This window comes from Schistocerca nitens, chromosome 4 (assembly GCF_023898315.1).
Source record: "Schistocerca nitens isolate TAMUIC-IGC-003100 chromosome 4, iqSchNite1.1, whole genome shotgun sequence".
NCBI lineage: Eukaryota > Metazoa > Arthropoda > Insecta > Orthoptera > Acrididae > Schistocerca > Schistocerca nitens.
The window spans coordinates 545,195,076-545,213,498 of NC_064617.1; the positions used below are offsets into that span (position 1 = coordinate 545,195,076).

Below are 18,423 nucleotides of genomic sequence, written 5' to 3' on the forward strand. Positions count from 1 at the left end.
GCTCGGCGTACGGCGCCAACACCGCAACACGGCCGCAGTTCTCTTCTTGCCTCGGTGTGCCTCGCACAGCGCATACCGTCTTCCGTAAACAGCCGGCTTCTTCTTCCTTCATCCATCTTTCTTGTCCATCGTATCTATCCTGCTCTATTTGACTTTACTCATAGTTCTTAAATTCATATTTTCAGTCAATTTCTCTGATGCATTTCTGTGACATTCGTGGTACCTGTGCCAAACTTGCACCCAACCACTGTTCAAACAACTGCTGCCCTCCCTCAGCGTAACTTATTGTTATGAAGCATTCCGTTCCTTTTATCCTGTGGCCCTGGCCTGCCTTTAATTAGGACGTTCCGAAGTTCTGCGACGAGCCGGAATAAGTTGGCGTCGACGCACCTGCTGCGGATGTGAGCGCAGCTGCTGCGGAAGTCTGCGGTGAGTACTGGTCGCTGTTGCTTTCTGACGATAGCTGCGGAAATCAGAAATTCTGTCAGTTGCTGGTAACGTGAAATTAAAAGTGTGCGGACAATTCAAAAGACTGGTAAAGCTTCACGCAGATGTCTTAAACTGAAACACCAAACATTTAAGACCTTGTAGTCCTAGAGATGAAAATGTAAATGTTGAATAAGGCATTGGTGGCTGGGATGTTCTGTAGTAGCTAAGCCACCTAAAACGCAAATGCTTTTTCTATAAGCGTTATTGTTTAGAGTAACCGACGTATGAGATTGGAAGTGGAGCCATATGTGTTGGAGGTGGTGGGAGGGTGAAACCTCGTGCTAGTACATAGCTTTCCGCTCACGAATGGCACCAAATGTGCCGCCAAATTTGCCCCCATCCAACTAACGGATCACCAGAAAGTGGCACATGCCTTCGCTCAATCGGATAAGTTGGAAATTATTTACTCACCCTTCCGCACCCACCATGATGACTTGATACTGGCAAGTGGAAATTTCTCCAATAAAGTACGCTTTTCGTACCACAGAATGTGAACGAAAGAGATTCAACTCCAAGAAACTAACGTGACAAGGCCAATAGCTATAGGGAAGGACGAAACTGCGACATTCATTAAAGATGAGAGCACAAAAACTGAAAAGTCTTGCAATAAATGACATAAACGTTTAATAGCAGGACATTTTCTATTTGTTCATGTCGGGTGATGAATCTCGTCTTTCTCTGCTGGTATTTGCCTTGTCATGTTAAGATTCTTCGGGCCCATTTCTTCTTGTTTCTGTAAAGAAAGAAGTGTTTCACTTGGCAATGTGAAGACTGTAAACAGTCCTCAACCTAAGGTCGATTTGACATGCTGTGTTATTTACTGGAAATGCTAAGCCCTTGCCATAATCAGTAATTACAACGACGGTAAGTTCTGACAGTTCTGAATGTTATTTGCAGTAATTTGAAACGAAGGATAAAGAAATAGGTAGTAATCACTACCCAGTCTAATAAATAGTACTTTCAAGCAGTTCTGGCAGTGAGCTAGACTAGCTTCCGTTCACCCCTCTTTTATACGTTGGCGCTGAAACTAATTTCAGTACTGAGTCTGGATTGTGGTACGGGATATGAAACAGTCGCCTTCAAAATTCGACACCAGTTTTCTGCTGTTGCAACTCCATCGATACAACTGTAAATGTTCAGTGCTTCTGTGTCACTGGAAGGAGACCCGACAGCGCCAATCATCGCGTTTTTATACTTGCATATTTGAAATAAAGCCAATTATTCAGTGCTTCTCTCGCCTGGGCGTCATTCGATGGTTAAATTAAGTCCATGTAAGCGAAACACCGTGACTGCTCAAACATAGACACAAAATTACATATAAACTGTTGTTGTTGAAGTCTTTGGTCGGAAGGCTGGGATGTCGCAACTCTCCACGATACTCTAACCTGCACAAGTCTCTTCATCCCTACGCAACTACTGTAACGTACGTCAGTTAGAATTTGCTTACTGTATTCAAACCTTGTCCTCAATCCACAATTCACTCCCCTCCCCCTCCCCCCCTCCCTTCCCGCCCCACAAACACACTACCTTCCATTAACAGATTGAAAATTCATTGATGTCTCAGGATGCTACAAACTTCTTTTTTTATCCAATTCGCTTCAGTATCTCCCCATTACTTTTCCGACCTACTCTTCCATTCTTCGACATTCTTCCGTAGCAGAGTAACAAATCTCGCTATATCAGAAACGCTTTTCTTGCTATTGCCAGCTTTCATTCTGTGATTTCTCTACTGAGCCAATATCAGTTACTTTGCTAGCCAAAAAGGAAATTAACGTACCACTTTTAGTGCCTGATATCTTACTCTTCTTACCCTGGCAACAACTGATGTAATTCGACTAAATTCCATTACAGTTGTTTGACGTTCAGCTTGTAATATCTTTTCAAGACACTAACCATTTCGTTCAACTGTTTTTTCAAGTTCTTTGTCGCCTCTGACATAGTGTTATCGACAGACGCCACAGTTTTTATTTCCTGTCCCTGACCTTTTTTGTTCATTGTACAGAGACTCTACAAAATTTGGTATAGACTATAACCATGCCTCGCTCCCTTCTCAACAGTTGCTTCTTCTTCATGTCGTAAGGCTCAGAAAACCGCAGTTTGGTTCCTGTACAAGTTGTAAATAACTTTTCACTCCCTGCATTTAATCTCTCCTGCCGTCAAAATTTTAAAGGGTCTATTCCATGTCTTATTTTAAAAAGCTTTCTCTAAATCTACAAATGGTATAAACGTAGATTCGCCTTGCCTTGCTTCAAGCTGACTTAAAAGAGAAATCGTTGGGTAGGTATTTTCTCGCGTGCCATTTCTCCGAAACCCAAACTGACCTTCCTCGATGACAGTTTCTGCAAGTTCCTCGATCTTTCTGTAAATAATTCGTTGCAGTGTTTTGGAGCCATGACTCATTAAATTGGTGGCTGTGAAACTAAAGTAAAGCAGTCGTAAATTCGAAGATTGTGTTGAACATCACAGTGCTTTACTAGGCACGGTCCTGTTAAAGTTGGTATGCCGTTGAATCTTTCCGACAGACTTAACCAGTCTGTTATAGGAACACCTATAGTTTAACGTTTTTACCGAACCACGGCGTAACTCGGCATTTTTCATATCAATGTGAAAGAAGTGTTAATGACAGATAAAAATCTTAGGATTGTCTCTTTTTCGGGCTCTTTCTTCCTCATTTGCAGATATACAAGTTGTATGATTAATTGCCGTCTTTTGCAACCGTAATAAAAGTCTTAACAGATCGCGAATCGAATTCGAGACCTTTGATCTGTAGTCTGGCATTTTATCATTGAGTCACGCTACAGAAACTTTTTCCGTAAATTCAGCATCGTTCTCGATAGAGGTATTTTATTTTTTTATGTTACCTCCTTAAGAAGTCTTTTAGTGGTTAATAACTTACAGCCTTTAGCGGGACCGTTGTGCTGTATTCGTTCGAAAAAAGTTGCGTGCGTAAACATCCCGTGTGTGTGGAATCTGTAGCCGTGCGCAGGTCCGGGGCTCGGGCGATACGCGAGCTCGGTTGCCGTACCGTGAGAGAGGGGAGATACCGTATCGCTGGCTAGCCGACGCGAGACACGTAATTACGAAGCGCGCGGTGATGTATCGGCGAAATCTCCGATATCGGAGCTTCCTCCCTCCTAACTGCACTGTTAGAACAAGCGAATCATTTATTGGCGTCCTTCGCGTTAACCTCTGTGTAGTGCGGATGCATTTCGTTTATGAAGTGACAAGTCTGTAACTTCTGTTACTTTGGGAGACATGGGAGAGGGGGACTGTGATGTGACTTGACAGCATACGGAAATTAAAAACAGAAAGCTTACGATTAAGTTCTGTCACCGAATTTGACATAGTTTCATTGTGCGCACTTGCCGTACGATCAAGTCTCTTCAAGCCAATTCGTTAGTGAGGGAATATGTTGTTTTTATGTTCGCTCTAATACTGACGTTAACAATAATTTCATTAGAAATTAGTATGGTTTTCGCTTCAGTATAATTATTTGATATTAAATCACGTGCAGGTTCCCACATCAGACATTACAAAATGGCTTCCTAATAATTATGCGTTCAGTTTATGTCCTTCAAGTATAATTTTGGCCCTAGTTGCTTATTAAAAGTTATTTCGCTCCAACCACACTTTCATCGAGTTTTATGATCACTTTATACATTAAATATAAAGTTATCGGCCTTGTAAATGTATCGAAATACATATATACTCAGAAATATCATTGAGGTAGACAAGGTTTTCCTGATGCTTAGTTTCATTCGAATGTAGTTACCGGTGAACTGTCTTGTATACACTGCATTATTATAGTAGCATTTCAAGAAACTCAATTTTATTTGTCATTATAGTCTCAGTTATATACATTCTTTAGTTTGTTCGTTGTGGGAGCTTCGTTCAATCGGATTCCAACTATTCACTAAATAACATCTTATGTTCCGAAAGGTTTTGGCTTTGTGTCAGTTTTATTGTTCTGTTTTGTTGTTTTTTAAATCCCCTGTGTGTAGATGAAAATTACTAAAAAATCCTTATGGTATAAGTTTTAGACCGATTATAGTTTTAAAAGTCCGAAGCAGTTAAATTAGGGACTACCAACGAAAGACTTTCGATAGGTATTGATGTGCCATGATGGATGGTAAGGAAAGAAATTGTCGCAGTAATGTGATGTTTACGATCGGTCGCAATTTTGTCGAAGTGAGAAGCGTTCCATCGCATAACACTCAGACTGGTCGTGGTGGGACGCGACACACTTCAAGCGACGGAGTGGCCTGAAAATTAACAGAGAAACGTTTATTGGTTACACTGCTACACTTATAAAATAATCTTAATAACGTTCGCCAGCCTCGCTTTGATGGAAGAGACAATAACTTGCCTAAGCATCAAAACTAATGATTAAAGAATGCCTTACAACTATGTAGCTGTATTCGGAAAGATTCAGAGAACTGACTTCTGGATAGGGAAACATACACAAATTACAGTCAGTACACTGCCTAGTAGCTAGTAACTTAATAATCTCCACAGACGTAACACTACAACGTGAATAGACCGACATTCTTACAAAAAACACCACGTTTCAAATTTCCTCGGAGTGAATTGTAAAGTATTGGCTTCAGTTATACCTTGCCAAGTCATTGTATTTTGTTAAACGTCTCCAGCTAGCTGATGGCCTCCCTACTCAACCGCGCAATATTCTCCTATAAAAACGACAAACGACTAACCCCCGCGCGCGGGAACATACTTAAGATTTCTTGTAAGCTTTCCATATTGGAAAATTAGCTTTGTTGATCACGATGGCACACTACCTCGAGACCGCAGAAATGTTGAAAACTGAACCACAACCTCCACCCCCAGAGAGCACACGAATTGCCTCTAATGCCCATGATGGTTATCGGGCAAAGAAACTCGGCGAAATTGTTTTAACAGGCAAGCTTTGCAGCCAGTCAGCCTCAGAAGCAGAGCAGAATGCAGACATTTTCCTGCTAATAGCACTTATATGGAAATAAGTTCCAGACCTGGACATCTCGTAAGTCTGTTTGCAACAGGTACTGGAAAACACCTACTTTCGTTTGAATGTCACTAGTCCTTGAGCCAGCATCGTAGGCTCCGACCACAAGCCACTGTTTTGTAAATCGCACCACGAGGGAAATCATTCAGGCATACAGAACGATTCAATTTACACGTTAAGTGTCAGATGCAATCATTTCTGGCAACAGCAAATTATGATTAGCGCTAGGCTAATCAAACCGATAGTTATGGAAATTACTCCCAGATTGCTTTACGCACCGTATGTATGTTAGCAGGAAAACAACCACTTTGGTAAACAAATACTGCTCCTCCTCGTACACCAGTGAGCTGTTTTCATCTAGTACTTTAAACAAAGCATTTACGTTAACTTCAAACAGACCACTAACAGCTGTCCATATATTGGTAAAGTAAAAAAAGAAAAAACCATTCACGGATTAGGCCTTAGGTATGTCCTGACTGGCCAACTTTTCCCTACAAAACAGTACGCCGAGCGATCCATGACCGTGGGAAATGTAATCAAGCATATAGCCAATCCCTCCAGCCGTTATTGCCAGTAGATGAATCCTGGCGATGCCGCTGCTTCTTTATTCAAGCAGCTCCTCATTTGGCCTCACAAGGTCTGAGTGAACAACGTACCGGACCTATCCGCCCCAGGAAAAATCTGAGGAGGTACAGGGAACAGAACCCGAATGCAGTGACGCTAGCCATGCGTCTACGGAGGCGGTCTAAGTCGGAATATATGTAACACAAATGTTAGAGTTATCTGGACCTTATATTCCTCAGTCAAACTTTCCTGACCATCTGTGCAGTGATCAATGAGGTTCTTTTCTCGGTTTTAAATATTTTTGTTTCTCTTGTTAGACTTTTGCACCAGAATGCAAAACTCCATTCTGAACCGTAGAGAGGACACACAATCAATATAGAAATTATTCCTGTTTCTGTTATGGTAGTCGTGAATTCCTGAGCTCAACTAAAATTCACTCTTCTTATTAACTACACGGAACATTAGGGAGTACTATACACTGAGCAGCCAGCACATTATGACCACCAACCTAACAGCCGGTATGTCCAACTTCGGCACGGATAACAGCGGCCACTCGTCGTGGCATGGAAGTAACGAGGCCTTGGTTGGTAGGTCGCTGTAGGGAGTTGGTACCATATCTGCGCGCGCGCGCGCGCGAACACACACACACACACACACACACACACATACACACAAGTCACCTAATTCCCGTGGTGTGTTCGATCGGGTTCAGATCTGGAGTAGAATGGGGGGGGGGGGGTGCAGCGCATCAGTTGAAAATCGCCGCTGTGTTCCTCGAAACACTCCATCACACTCGTGGCCTTGTGACATGGAACATTATCTTGTTACAAAAATGCCACTGTTGTGGCATACGTGGTCTGCAACGTGTGTACGATACTCCTTGGCCATCATGGTGCCTTGCACGAGCTCCACTGGGGCCATGGATGCCCGGAATGTTCCCCAGAGTGTAATGAGAGCCGCCGCCAGCTTGTCTCCGCCCCACAGTGGAGGTGTCAAGCAGCTCTTCCCCCGGAAGACGACGATTCGCCCTCCCATCGGTGTGATGAAGAGAGTATGGGGTTCATGAGACAATGCAAAGCTCTGTCACTGCTCCAGTGTCCAGTACCGATGGTAACTCGCCCATTTCAGTCGTAGTTGCCGATTTCGTGTGTTAACATTGGCACACGCATGGGTCTGACTGGCAGTCATTCCTCGCCATAGGCAGTAATCAGTAAAAGTTCTCAGCCCGTTTCATCCCCTGATAGGGCGCGTGACAAAACTGTTTTTCATCTATCAACACAACAATTTAGGCTGATTTTTGCATCTTTGTAAAGTGTCTGAAAACGGAGCCATTTGGTTCTGAACTCGACGGCACGTAAATTTGACTTTCGTAAATACAGTTTAGTGAAAAAATAAAAAATAAAAGAAGGGAAGCAAATGTTTGTTTCACAACCGCGAATGCACCGGTTTCGTTTAACAAACAAATGTTGAACAAACTTGTGACGTCACAGTGCGAGACTAGATGGCCGCCAGTTACGAGGACAGATTCTTAATATCTCGGCTTGAACTATTTAACGCCAAACAGGGTGTTTATAAATGAATATCTGGGTTTTAACGCTTTATAATGTTTATCATATTGAACTTAGTTATAAATGATATGTCAAATGAAGGAGCAACTCACAGTTTTATCAAGCACCTTATAAATGATCAATGTGAGCACCATTTGTCACACGGCACACATCAAGTCCATAGCAGAGTTCTTCCCAAACGTTGATAAATGTGTCTTCAGTGATTGTAGCAACAGCTGCTTCAATCCGGTTTCCCAATTCAGGGAGGTCTGCTGGTAGCGGAGGCACGTACACACGATCCTTGATGAAGACCCCAAAGGAAAAAATCGCATGGCGTTAGGTCGGGTGAACGTGGAGGCCATGCAAAGCAAGCCCTGTCATTGGGTCCCTTGCTGCCTGTCCAGCGGTCGGCTATAGATTTCATGTGTGCCGTGTGACAAATGGTGCTCACATTGAACATTTATAAGGTTCTTGGTAAAACTGTTTGAGTTGCTCTTTCATTTGACATATCATTTATAACTGTAAGTTTAATGTAATAAATATTATAAAGCGTTAAAACACCGATATTCATTTACAAACACCCTGTATTTCGCAAACTGAAGCTGAAATGATGTTATTGAGCAGATCTGATTGAGAATTGGTTAAATACAGCTAGAATAATCAGTATTAATGTGGTCAGCAAAGTAAATTTGTTAGCGGCCAGAGCTGGTACATCACTTACGTCTGATTAGCTGTTGATACGTCATGGCACGCTGAGTAAAGTTTTATATTATTATTGATGTTGTACGAGTAACCAAGGGCTTTGAGCCTTACTTATCAAAAAGATGTCATAAAGTAGTAATGAATGCTAAGGAAAGATACATAATTCTAATAATTGTAAATAAATCACGAATGGTGTCCCAAAATTAAATTTTTTGCGGTCTCCTATTCGTTGTTTATGGGAGTGACCTCCTTAACAAAAAAACAGGCAGAGTTCGACTTCTTGCAGGTGTCATAAGCATTCTGACTAATGTTAGAGGCTCCATAACAAGAACCGTCGTTGTCTTTCAAAGACTAATGGATGCTCTGCAAACTGGCTCTCGATTTCATAACAACACAGTTTATTCCATTATGTTCAGCTGACAACAACATAACAATGCTGAACATGAAGACGGTTCAGTGCGTTTCTTCACTTAGAGAGATAGTGTTAGTCAGGTGCTGTTACTTATCCAGTTGTGTATGGAATTTTATTTTTGAAGAAGAATCTGTAAAACATAAGTGCTTGTTAAGAGTGATGAGAACGAGGCCTAAAACTGAAATATTCGTAAATGTAATTACCCAAGGTTGGACTAAAATGGCGACAAATATCATCGAAAGTCGAAAAGATTTCTTCGTGTGTTATTTCTCATATTACTTAAATTGTAAACAAGTGGGAACTGTCACGCACACATAGCAGACAGAGACAGAGACAGAGACAGAGACAGAGAGAGAGAGATTCAAATACGAGTATTCCAGCATTACCGCGTGTCCCATTTCTGAGGCATCATATTTGTTCATTCTTCCGCCATTGCTTCGAGAAACGTCTTCGCATTTGTCAACGAAAACACAACTTTGAATACTCTAAAATGCTTATTTACCTTGAAAAACTGTTTTAGACTTAAAATGGCATCGTCAAACAATAGTTTTTACGTGTAGTACGCTCGAAGAAGCCAGATCTTCGCTGTAAACTTTCTTTTCTCCACTTCGTCGTAGTCATTTTATTATTGCCACTATTATTATTATTCCTCCCTCTTTTTACACTGCTCAAGTCCACTGTCCTGGGCGTTGGCGATGATTACAAACAGTGCTCTTAAATCTTCAATATCACTGTAGAACTGTTTGATGTTTTCTGGTGCTAGTCTAGTCAAAAACATACCTGGGGGATGATATTCATTTAACTACTGATTAACGTTAAATTTTGCCTTGGAAAACGACTAAAGCTTTGTATTTATCATAATTTTCATTGCGCAACACGTGTGCCAAGTGCACAATCTCTCTCTGTTCGGTTTTAATAGGCAGCTCATTTCTGCAATCTGCACTTAACAGTAATAGCTCCTTACTGGCGTGTTGTACTGAGTTATAACACAGACTTCATACAGCAGAGTATTAGATATGCAGTACTTCACCACAGATCGGCCATTACGAAGATATTTTCTCACTCTACTCAAAGCCAACTTTGCTTTCATATGGTTAAAATTTTGTTCATTTGATAAACGTTCTCATTGTTCATTTTGCCTTGTACATTATTATGTCATATGGTTCTCAGATATTGTTATTTAGAACGTTGCCAATAAAAGGTTCTGGAGATAAATATGTTAAACAATAATTTCGGATGTCTCGACTACTGTTCCAAGATTCCTCATCGGCGGGGGTGTGGTTGCGGTTGGGGGGAGAGAGAGAAAGTAGTAGAGGGGGGCGCCGGCCTTCCAGTGAATAAATATTGCTAGTGTCGGATTCTCTTTTCCATGAACCAAGTTACAAAGCTGGCCCATAGTTAATTTGCTTATTTTACAAGAATTGATCAGTAGATCCTGTCAGTAGGAATGATGAGAAAAGTCGCGACTCATATTTCATCACACTGCCACTGTCACCGATCACCCGACGGGTTAGCTAACTACCAAACATTAAACACCTACTAATGGCAGTTGCGACCGCCACTTCCTCGCAACACTGACCTCAAGGATGGATTGTTAATCACAGCCATTGTGACTGTGCACTCTATTTCAGCCGGGCTTCCGGAGTCAGTTCAAAGGTAGTGAGTTAGCTAGGAGTTGAATTACAGTGCGTATTCGGTTTAAGTAACCAACTGGATTTACAATTAAGTGACCCAAGTTCCGCCATTCTCATGAGTAAGTGCCTGATTCGCAGTGGCAACAAAACATCCCAATGGAAGTGATTCACCGAATGTCTCGTCTCCTTCGAATGTATGCAGTTCTAATAAGGAGAAAATTCGAATTTCATTTTTCTTTTGCAGTTTCCCTGTTTCTATCAGAAACATTAGTTCTAAACATAAAACCAAAGTGCGTAAATATCATGTTGATTATTGTCATTAGGCTTTACCAGCATTCTTTTGAATAATGAGGAACGATCACAATGTGTTCTTTGGAGATTTCGGTTAACGACGCCTTGAAGCCCATAAAACTAAAGAGACACGTGTGGACAAAACTTCCACACCACGCAGGTAAACCCATCGAATTTTTTTAAGCGTCATATGCAACAACTAAAAGAAAACGTCAAGTTTCTTCAGAAAACAAGCATCAGTTCCTAAAAGTCCTAAGATCATCCGTAGAGGTATCAATTTCAAAATTCGATTCACCACACATTTTTGGTGAGAAATTAAGTTCTCCCGCAGCCGCCAAAATGTTCAAAATTATGCGGAGAGAAAGGTTTGGCGAGAGTTTGAAGTCGGTACCACACTCACATGATATCGTGGCTTGTCGTATTGAAGCAATAGCCAGTGACATGGAGAACAAATTACTACCATGTCTTTATGACCCCAAAATTCGCTCTGCAATTTTGACAGTACTGGTATAGGAAGTATTTCTCAACTTCTTGTTTTTGTACGCTGCTGTTACGGAAAAGAAATGCACGAGGACTTTTTTCGTAAATCTCTGGAAGGGAGGACGAGAGGTGAAGATGTTTTCTTTCTTGTGAATTTCTTGTTTGTTGCCTGCCGAAGTGGCCGTGCGGTTAAAGGCGCTGCAGTCTGGAACCGCAAGACCGTTACGGTCGCAGGTTCGAATCCTGCCTCGGGCATGGATGTTTGTGCTGTCCTTAGGTTAGTTAGGTTTAACTAGTTCTAAGTTCTAGGGGACTAATGACCTCAGCAGTTGAGTCCCATAGTGCTCAGAGCCATTTTTTTTCTTGTTTGTTATCTATCAAAATGGTTCAAATGGCTCTGAGCACTAGGGAACTTAACATCTTAGGTCATCAGTCCCCTAGAACCTAGAACTACTTAAACCTAACCAACCTAAGGATATCACACACATCCATGCCCGAGGCAGGATTCGAACCTGCGACCATAGCGGTCGCGCGGTTCCAGACTGAAGCACCGGCCGGCTATTATCTATCTGTCATGGACAAATTGTGTTGGTGCATGTATCGATGGGATGGCAGCATTTAGTGGAACTAAAAGAGGTTCATGGGAAGAGTGTGTGCTGTTTCTCCTTCTTTAAAATTCACACATTACATGATACACCAGGTGGCACTGGCTTCTAAAGTAGTACAACCAGAAGTTCAATGATTTGCTGAAGGATGCCGTCAGTACTGTAAATCAGGCGAAAGCACGAGCTTTAAATAGTAGGCTATTTTTCATTCATTTGCAAGGAGATGGGTTTCACTCAAGATTGGCTTCTGTTGCACTTGGAGGTACTTTCGTTGTCTCGTGGTACAGTTCTTCGCCGCTTGTGGAGCTGAAGGATGAACTTCGTTTTTTCCAGCTGATCAGAAGTCCCACATTTGCGGCTCAGTTTCTAAATGAAAAATGGCTTCTAATATTGTGCTAGTTGGCCTACGATTTTGAGAAACTCAGTTATCTTGGTCTCACGTCAAAGCCGAAATAGTAATATCACCTTTCTAACCAAGGAAGTGCTTGGTTTGAGAGATAACTTGAACAGATAGAGAGAGCTAACTGCGTGATGTTTTCTTGCCTTACTAATTCCGTGGAGGAGAATGAGTTGAGGATGTGGATAAATTAACTGAGTTGGCGTAGTACATCTCGAAATCCTTCGTCAACAATCAGAGTATAAAATTCCAGAACTCTCATCTGAATATAACTGGATCCACAATACGTTCCATATGGTCACGGCCGGCCGCTGTGACCGAGCGGTTCTAGGCGCTTCATTCCGGAACCGCGCTGCTGCTACAGCCGCAGGTTCGAATCCTGCTTCGGGCATGGATGTGTGTGATGTCCTTAGGTTAGTTAGGTTTAAGTAGTTCTAAGTTCTAGGGGACTGATGACCTCATATGTTAAGTCCCATAGTGCTTAGAGCCATTTTTTGAAACGGTCACGAGAGACCATTTCCTTCCCCATACATCCCTGATCCGATGTGACCGATGACCTAGCTGTTTGGTCCCTCCTCCTCCTCCTCCTCCTCCTCCTCCTCCTCCCCCCCCCCCCCCCCAAAAAAAATCAATCAACCAACCAATGAATTTAAATCGAAGTCTCTTGAAAATTTTTGGGTGCACACTTGGACTGAATATCTCAATATAGCAAGAAGAGCAGCGGACTTGTTATTACCCTTCGCGTCAATTTACTGGTACTAATGAAGACGAATCTTTGGTATCGACTGCAGATGGAAGGCGATCTGCGAGTTGCCGTTACAAAGATCCAAAAAAGTCTGGATGTGCTTTCTTCTCATGAAGCAGCACACACTGCACACTAAATGTGAAAATGTCAAAACATTCCGATTTTTGAACCGTGTGCATTTTTACTTTTGTTTATTTCCTTTTTCAGATTATCAGTTTCAATATAACAATTTTTAAATTGGCATTTAAATGTTGAGCATTGTTCTGTCATTATTTGTGCTTCGTGAACTTTCAAATATTAACTTTCTAAACGAATTAAAATAATTACGGATGGAAACAGTTAAACTTTAACTAACGAATTTGTGAACTAATTTGTAAAACGATATGTAGTAAAGTACACGTATTTGTTCAATTCCAATAACTGCACCTACAGTCATGGTTATTTATATAAACAGCCGTATTTGATAACTCGTACCACCTTTGAATAATACAAATGTATGATGATTAGTAAAAAAATGTCATGATCGAATGACATTCTCGAATTTCATTATTATTGTTGTTGTTGTTGTTGTAACTGATAGTTCCAATAATTAGACAGAAGTAAATATAAACGGTGGACCATTTTCGAGAAGTGCTGAAGAAGGAAAGCAAAATAGGAGGAAGGGGAGATAAAAGAGATTCATGTTTCAGAAGGGGGATTCGACGGGAAAAGTTTGAGAACTCCTGCTCTAGATGTCTGGGGGGGGGGGGGGGGGGAATTGGAGGATGAAGAATATAGTGTTTAAGGTTTGCAGACGACGTGCCCTTTTCAGCTACATATGAAAAAGAAATACACAATATTGTATACTGCATTAAAGGTAAAGGAAAGATTTATGGAATGGAAGTCAATACAAAGGAAACAAAAGTAGTGGCACTAGGAAAGAAATAAAATGGTAAAGATAATGTGAATGGAGAAATATTAGAGCATGTGCTTAGGTTAGAGAATTCCCTCCCTAGGCCCGACAAGACGTCTCCCGAGACGCGACAAGGTAGCAGTAGGCAAAACGCAACAGGGAATAACAGTATTAATATGGTAACAGTAAATTGCGGGAGTGTCTATAGAAAGTTCCCAGAACTGCTCTCATTAATAAACGGTCACAATGCCCACGTAGCACTAGGGACGGAAAGTTGGCTGAAACCAGATGTAAACAGTAATGAAATTCTAAACTCGGATAGGAATGTATACCGCAGAGACAGGCTAGACAGTGGAGGGGGAGGCGTGTTTATAGCGATAAAAAGTGCAATAGTATCGAAGGAAATTGACGGAGATCCGAAAGGTGAAATAATTTGGGTGAAGGGCACGGTTAAAGCAGGCTCAAACATAGTAATTGGATGTCTCTATAGGCCTCATGGCTCAGCAGCTGTTGTGGCAGAACACCTGAACGAAAATTTGGAAAATATTTCGAGTATATTTCCCGACCATGTTATAGTTTTGGGTGGAGACATTAATTTACCAGATATAGACTGGGAGACTCAAACGTTTATAACGGATGGCTGGGACAAAGAATCCAGTGAAATTTTTTTAAGTGCATTATCTGAAAACTACCTTGAGCTGTTAAGCAGAGAACCGACTCGTGGCGATAACATATTAGACCTACTGGTGACAAACAGACCCGAATTATTTGAAACAGCTAATTCAGAACAGGGAATCAGCGATAATAAAGCGGTTGCAGCATCGGTGATTTCAGCCGTAAATAGAAATATCAAAAAAAGGTAGGAAGATTTTTCTGTTTAGCAAAACTGACAAAAAGCAGATTTCAGAGTACTTAACGGCTCAACACAAAAGTTTTATCTCAAGTACAGATAGTGTTGATGTTCAGTGAACAAAGTTCAAAACCATCGTACAATATGCATTAGATGTGTATGTTCCAAGCAAGATCGTAAGAAAGCTACCCAAGCACGACTCACGCCCCGTCCTCACAGCTTCACTTCTGCCAGTACCTCGTCTCCTACCTTCCAAACTTTACAGAAGCTCTCCTGCGAACCTTGCAGAACTAGCACTCCTGAAAGAAATATCCTTTCTTTCAGGAGTGCTAGTTCTGCGAGGTTCGCAGGAGAGCTGTACAGTTTGGAAGGTAGGAGACGAGGTACTGGCAGAAGTGAAGCTGTGAGGACGGGGCGTGAGTCGTGCTTGGGTAGCTCAGTTGGTAGAGCACTTGCCCGCGTAAGGCAAAGGTCCCGAGTTCGAGTCTCGGTCCGACACACAGTTTTAATCTGCCAGGAAGTTTCATATCAGCGCACACCCCGCTGTAGAGTGAATATTTCATTTAAGATCGTAAGAGATGGAAAAGAGCCACCGTGGTACAACAACCGAGTTAGAAAACTGCTGCGGAAGCAAAGGAAACTTCACAGCAAACATAAACATAGCCAAAGCCTTGCAGACAAACAAAAATTACACGAAGCGAAATGTAATGTGAGGAGGGCTATGCGAGAGGCGTTCAATGAATTCGAAAGTAAAGTTCTATGTACTGACTTAGCAGAAAATCCTAAGAAATTTTGGTCTTATGCCAAAGCGGTAGGTGGATCAAAACAAAATGTCCAGACACTCTGTGACCAAAACGGTACTGAAACAGATGATGACAGACTAAAGGCCGAAATACTAAATGCCTTTTTCAAAAGCTGTTTCACAGAGGAATACTGCACTGTAGTTTCTTCTCTAGATTGTCGCACAGATGTCAAAATGGAAGATATCGAAACAGATGACAGAGGGATAGAAAAACAATTAAAATCGCTCAAAAGAGAAAAGGCCGTTGGACCTGATGGAATACTTCGATTTTACACAGAGTACGCGAAGGAACTTGCGCCCCCCCCCCCCCCCCCCCTTCTTGCAGCGGTGTACCGTAGGTCTCTAGAAGAGCGTAGCGTTCCAAAAGATTGGAAAAGGGCACAGGTCATCCCCGTTTTCATGAAGGGACGTCGAACAGATGTGTAGAACTATAGACCTATATCTCTAACGTCGATAACTTGTAGAATTTTGGAACACGTATTATGTTCGAGTATAATGACTTTTCCGGAGACTAGAAATCTACTCTGTAGGAATCAGCGTTGGTTTCGTAAAAGACGATCGTGTGAAACCCAGCTCGCGCTATTCATCCATGAGACTAAGAGGGCCATAGACACGCGTTCCTAGGTAAATGCCATGTTTCTTGATTTTAGCAAGGCGTTCGATACAGTTCTCCACAGTCGTTTAATGAACGAAGTAAGAGCATATGGACTATAAGACAAATTGTGTGATTGGATTGAAGAGTTCCTAGATAACAGAACGCAGCATGTCATTCTCAATGGAGAGAAGTCTTCCGAAGTAAGAGTGATTTCAGTTGTGCCGCAGGGGAGCGTCGTAGGATCGTTGCTATTCACAATATACCTAAATGACCTTATGGATGGCATCGGAAGTTCACTGAGGCTTTTTGCGGATGATGCTGTGGTATATCGAGAGGTTGTAACAATGGAAAATTGTACTGAAATGCAGGAGGATCTGCAACGAATTGACGCATGGTGCAGGGAATGGCAATTGAATCTCAATGTAGACAAGTGTAATGTGCTGCGAATATAGAAAGAAAGATCCTTTATCATTTAGCTAGAATACAGTAGGTCAGCAACTGGAAGCAGTTAATTCCATAAATTATCTGGGAGTAGGTATTAGGAGTGATTTAAAATGGAATGACAATATAAAATTCATCGTCGGTAAAGCAGATGCCAGACTGAGATTCATTGTAAGAATCCTAAGGAAATGCAATCCGAAAACAAAGGAAGTAGGTTACAGTACGCTTGTTCGCCCACTGCTTGAATACTGCTCACCGGTATGGTATCCGTACCAGATAGGGTTGATAGAAGAGATAGAGAAGATCCAACGGAGAGCAACGCGCTTCGTTACAGGATCATTTAGTAATCGCGAAAGCGTTACGGAGATGATAGATAAACTCCAGTGGAAGACTTTGCAAGGAAGATGCTCAGTAGCTCGGTACGGGCTTTTGTTGAAGTTTCGAGAACATACCTTCACCGAAGAGTCAAGCAGTATATTTCTCCCTCCTACATATATCTCGCGAAGAGATAAATAAATCAGAGAGATTGGAGGCCACACAGAGGCATACCGACGATTTTTCTTTCCACGAACAATACGAGACTGGAATAGAAGGGAGAACCGATAGAGGTACTCAAGGTACCCTCCGCTACACACCGTCAGGTGGCTTGCGGAGTATGGATGTAGATGTAGATGTAGATGCATGGCCTTAAATACCCAGATAGTAGGATAGAAACTGACTCGAAGAGCGGCACAGAAATTAAAACCAGGACAGCAAATGCCAAAGAGGCATTTTGTGAGAAAGGAAGAATTTTCTGCAACAATATGGGGAAAGATTTTAGGAAAAGATTAGTAAAATGTTCTGTACAGAGTGACCTCCGATATCACGCTGATGCGTGGACACTGAGGAAGAAAGACAAAGGCTGGAAGCTATGGAGATATGTACGTGGCGGAGGATGGAAAGAATAAATTGGATGGGTAGAGTGAAATTTTAGTAGTACTGAGAAGAGTGGGAGAGCAAAGACAGTGACTGGATTTAATAAAGAAAAGGAAAAGAAGTTGAATTGAATTGGGCGAGTATTAAGAAAAGTGGAGAGGTCTGTAACAGCAATGCTAGAGGGGCTTATGGAAAGGGGGGGGGGGGAGGAGGAGGAGGAGGAGGAGGAGGAGGAGGAGGAGGCGAGGGCGATGTTTCAGCTCCTGAATGATGTGTTGGAAGGCAGCACATACAGTGGCATTAAGAAGGAAGCGTTGGGTCGCAAGCAGTAGAGACACAAAGGACCTGTGAATACAGTAAAATGCCCGCATCTCGTGGTCGTGCGGTAGCGTTCTCGCTTCCCACGCCTGGGTTCCCGGGTTCGATTCCCGGCGGGGTCAGGGATTTTCTCTGCCTCGTGATGGCTGGGTGTTGTGTGCTGTCCTTAGGTTAGTTAGGTTTAAGTAGTTCTAAGTTCTAGGGGACTTATGACCACAGCAGTTGAGTCCCATAGTGCTCAGAGCCAATACAGTAAAAATCTTGAGGTAATGATGATGGTCTCTGTAAAAATTTTCAGTTGAGTATATACCATGCTAAAAGTGCGATTTTGGAACGTCTGCAAAATGCCCGTAGTAGCCATAATCTAATCATTAGACTTAAAATCTTTACAGGGTTGACATACTCGGCCGGCCGGTTCTAGGCGGTACAGTCTGGAACCGCGCGACCGTTACGGTCGCAGGTTCGAATCCTGCCTCGGGTATGGATGTGTGTGATGTCCTTAGGTTAGTTAGGTTTAAGTAGTTCTAAGTTCCAGGGGCTGATGACCTCAGAACTTAAGTCCCATAGTGCTCAGAGCCATTTGGACCATTTTTTTTTTTTTTTTTTTTTTTTTTTTACATACTCGAATGTCAGTCATGATGCGTGGTTTCCAAGGTTTCCTTAAATCTGTTGAGACGAATGCTGCGATGGTTGCATTGAGAAAAACACGGCCGACTTCTCCATCCTTGCCTATCCGATGACCTCA

At 42.1% G+C, this 18,423-nt stretch overlaps 1 protein-coding gene and 1 non-coding gene across 4 annotated transcripts in view; both read left to right on the top strand.

The window, feature by feature from the left end:
• Window positions 1-18,423, top strand: part of LOC126251651 (tripartite motif-containing protein 2-like) — a 419,447-nt gene that overhangs the window by 224,914 nt on the left and 176,110 nt on the right. Inside the window, exon 1 of one of the 3 annotated variants that reach the window (XM_049952207.1) lies at window positions 59-429. The exons of the other annotated variants lie outside the window; for them this stretch is intronic. The gene's annotated coding sequence lies outside the window, so the exon portion shown is untranslated. Of the gene's footprint in view, window positions 1-58; window positions 430-18,423 lie in introns of those variants that run through there. 3 annotated transcript variants of the gene reach the window in all.
• Trnat-cgu (transfer RNA threonine (anticodon CGU)) lies at window positions 15,033-15,107 on the top strand. The gene has a single exon. It is a non-coding gene; the product is annotated as a tRNA-Thr (tRNA).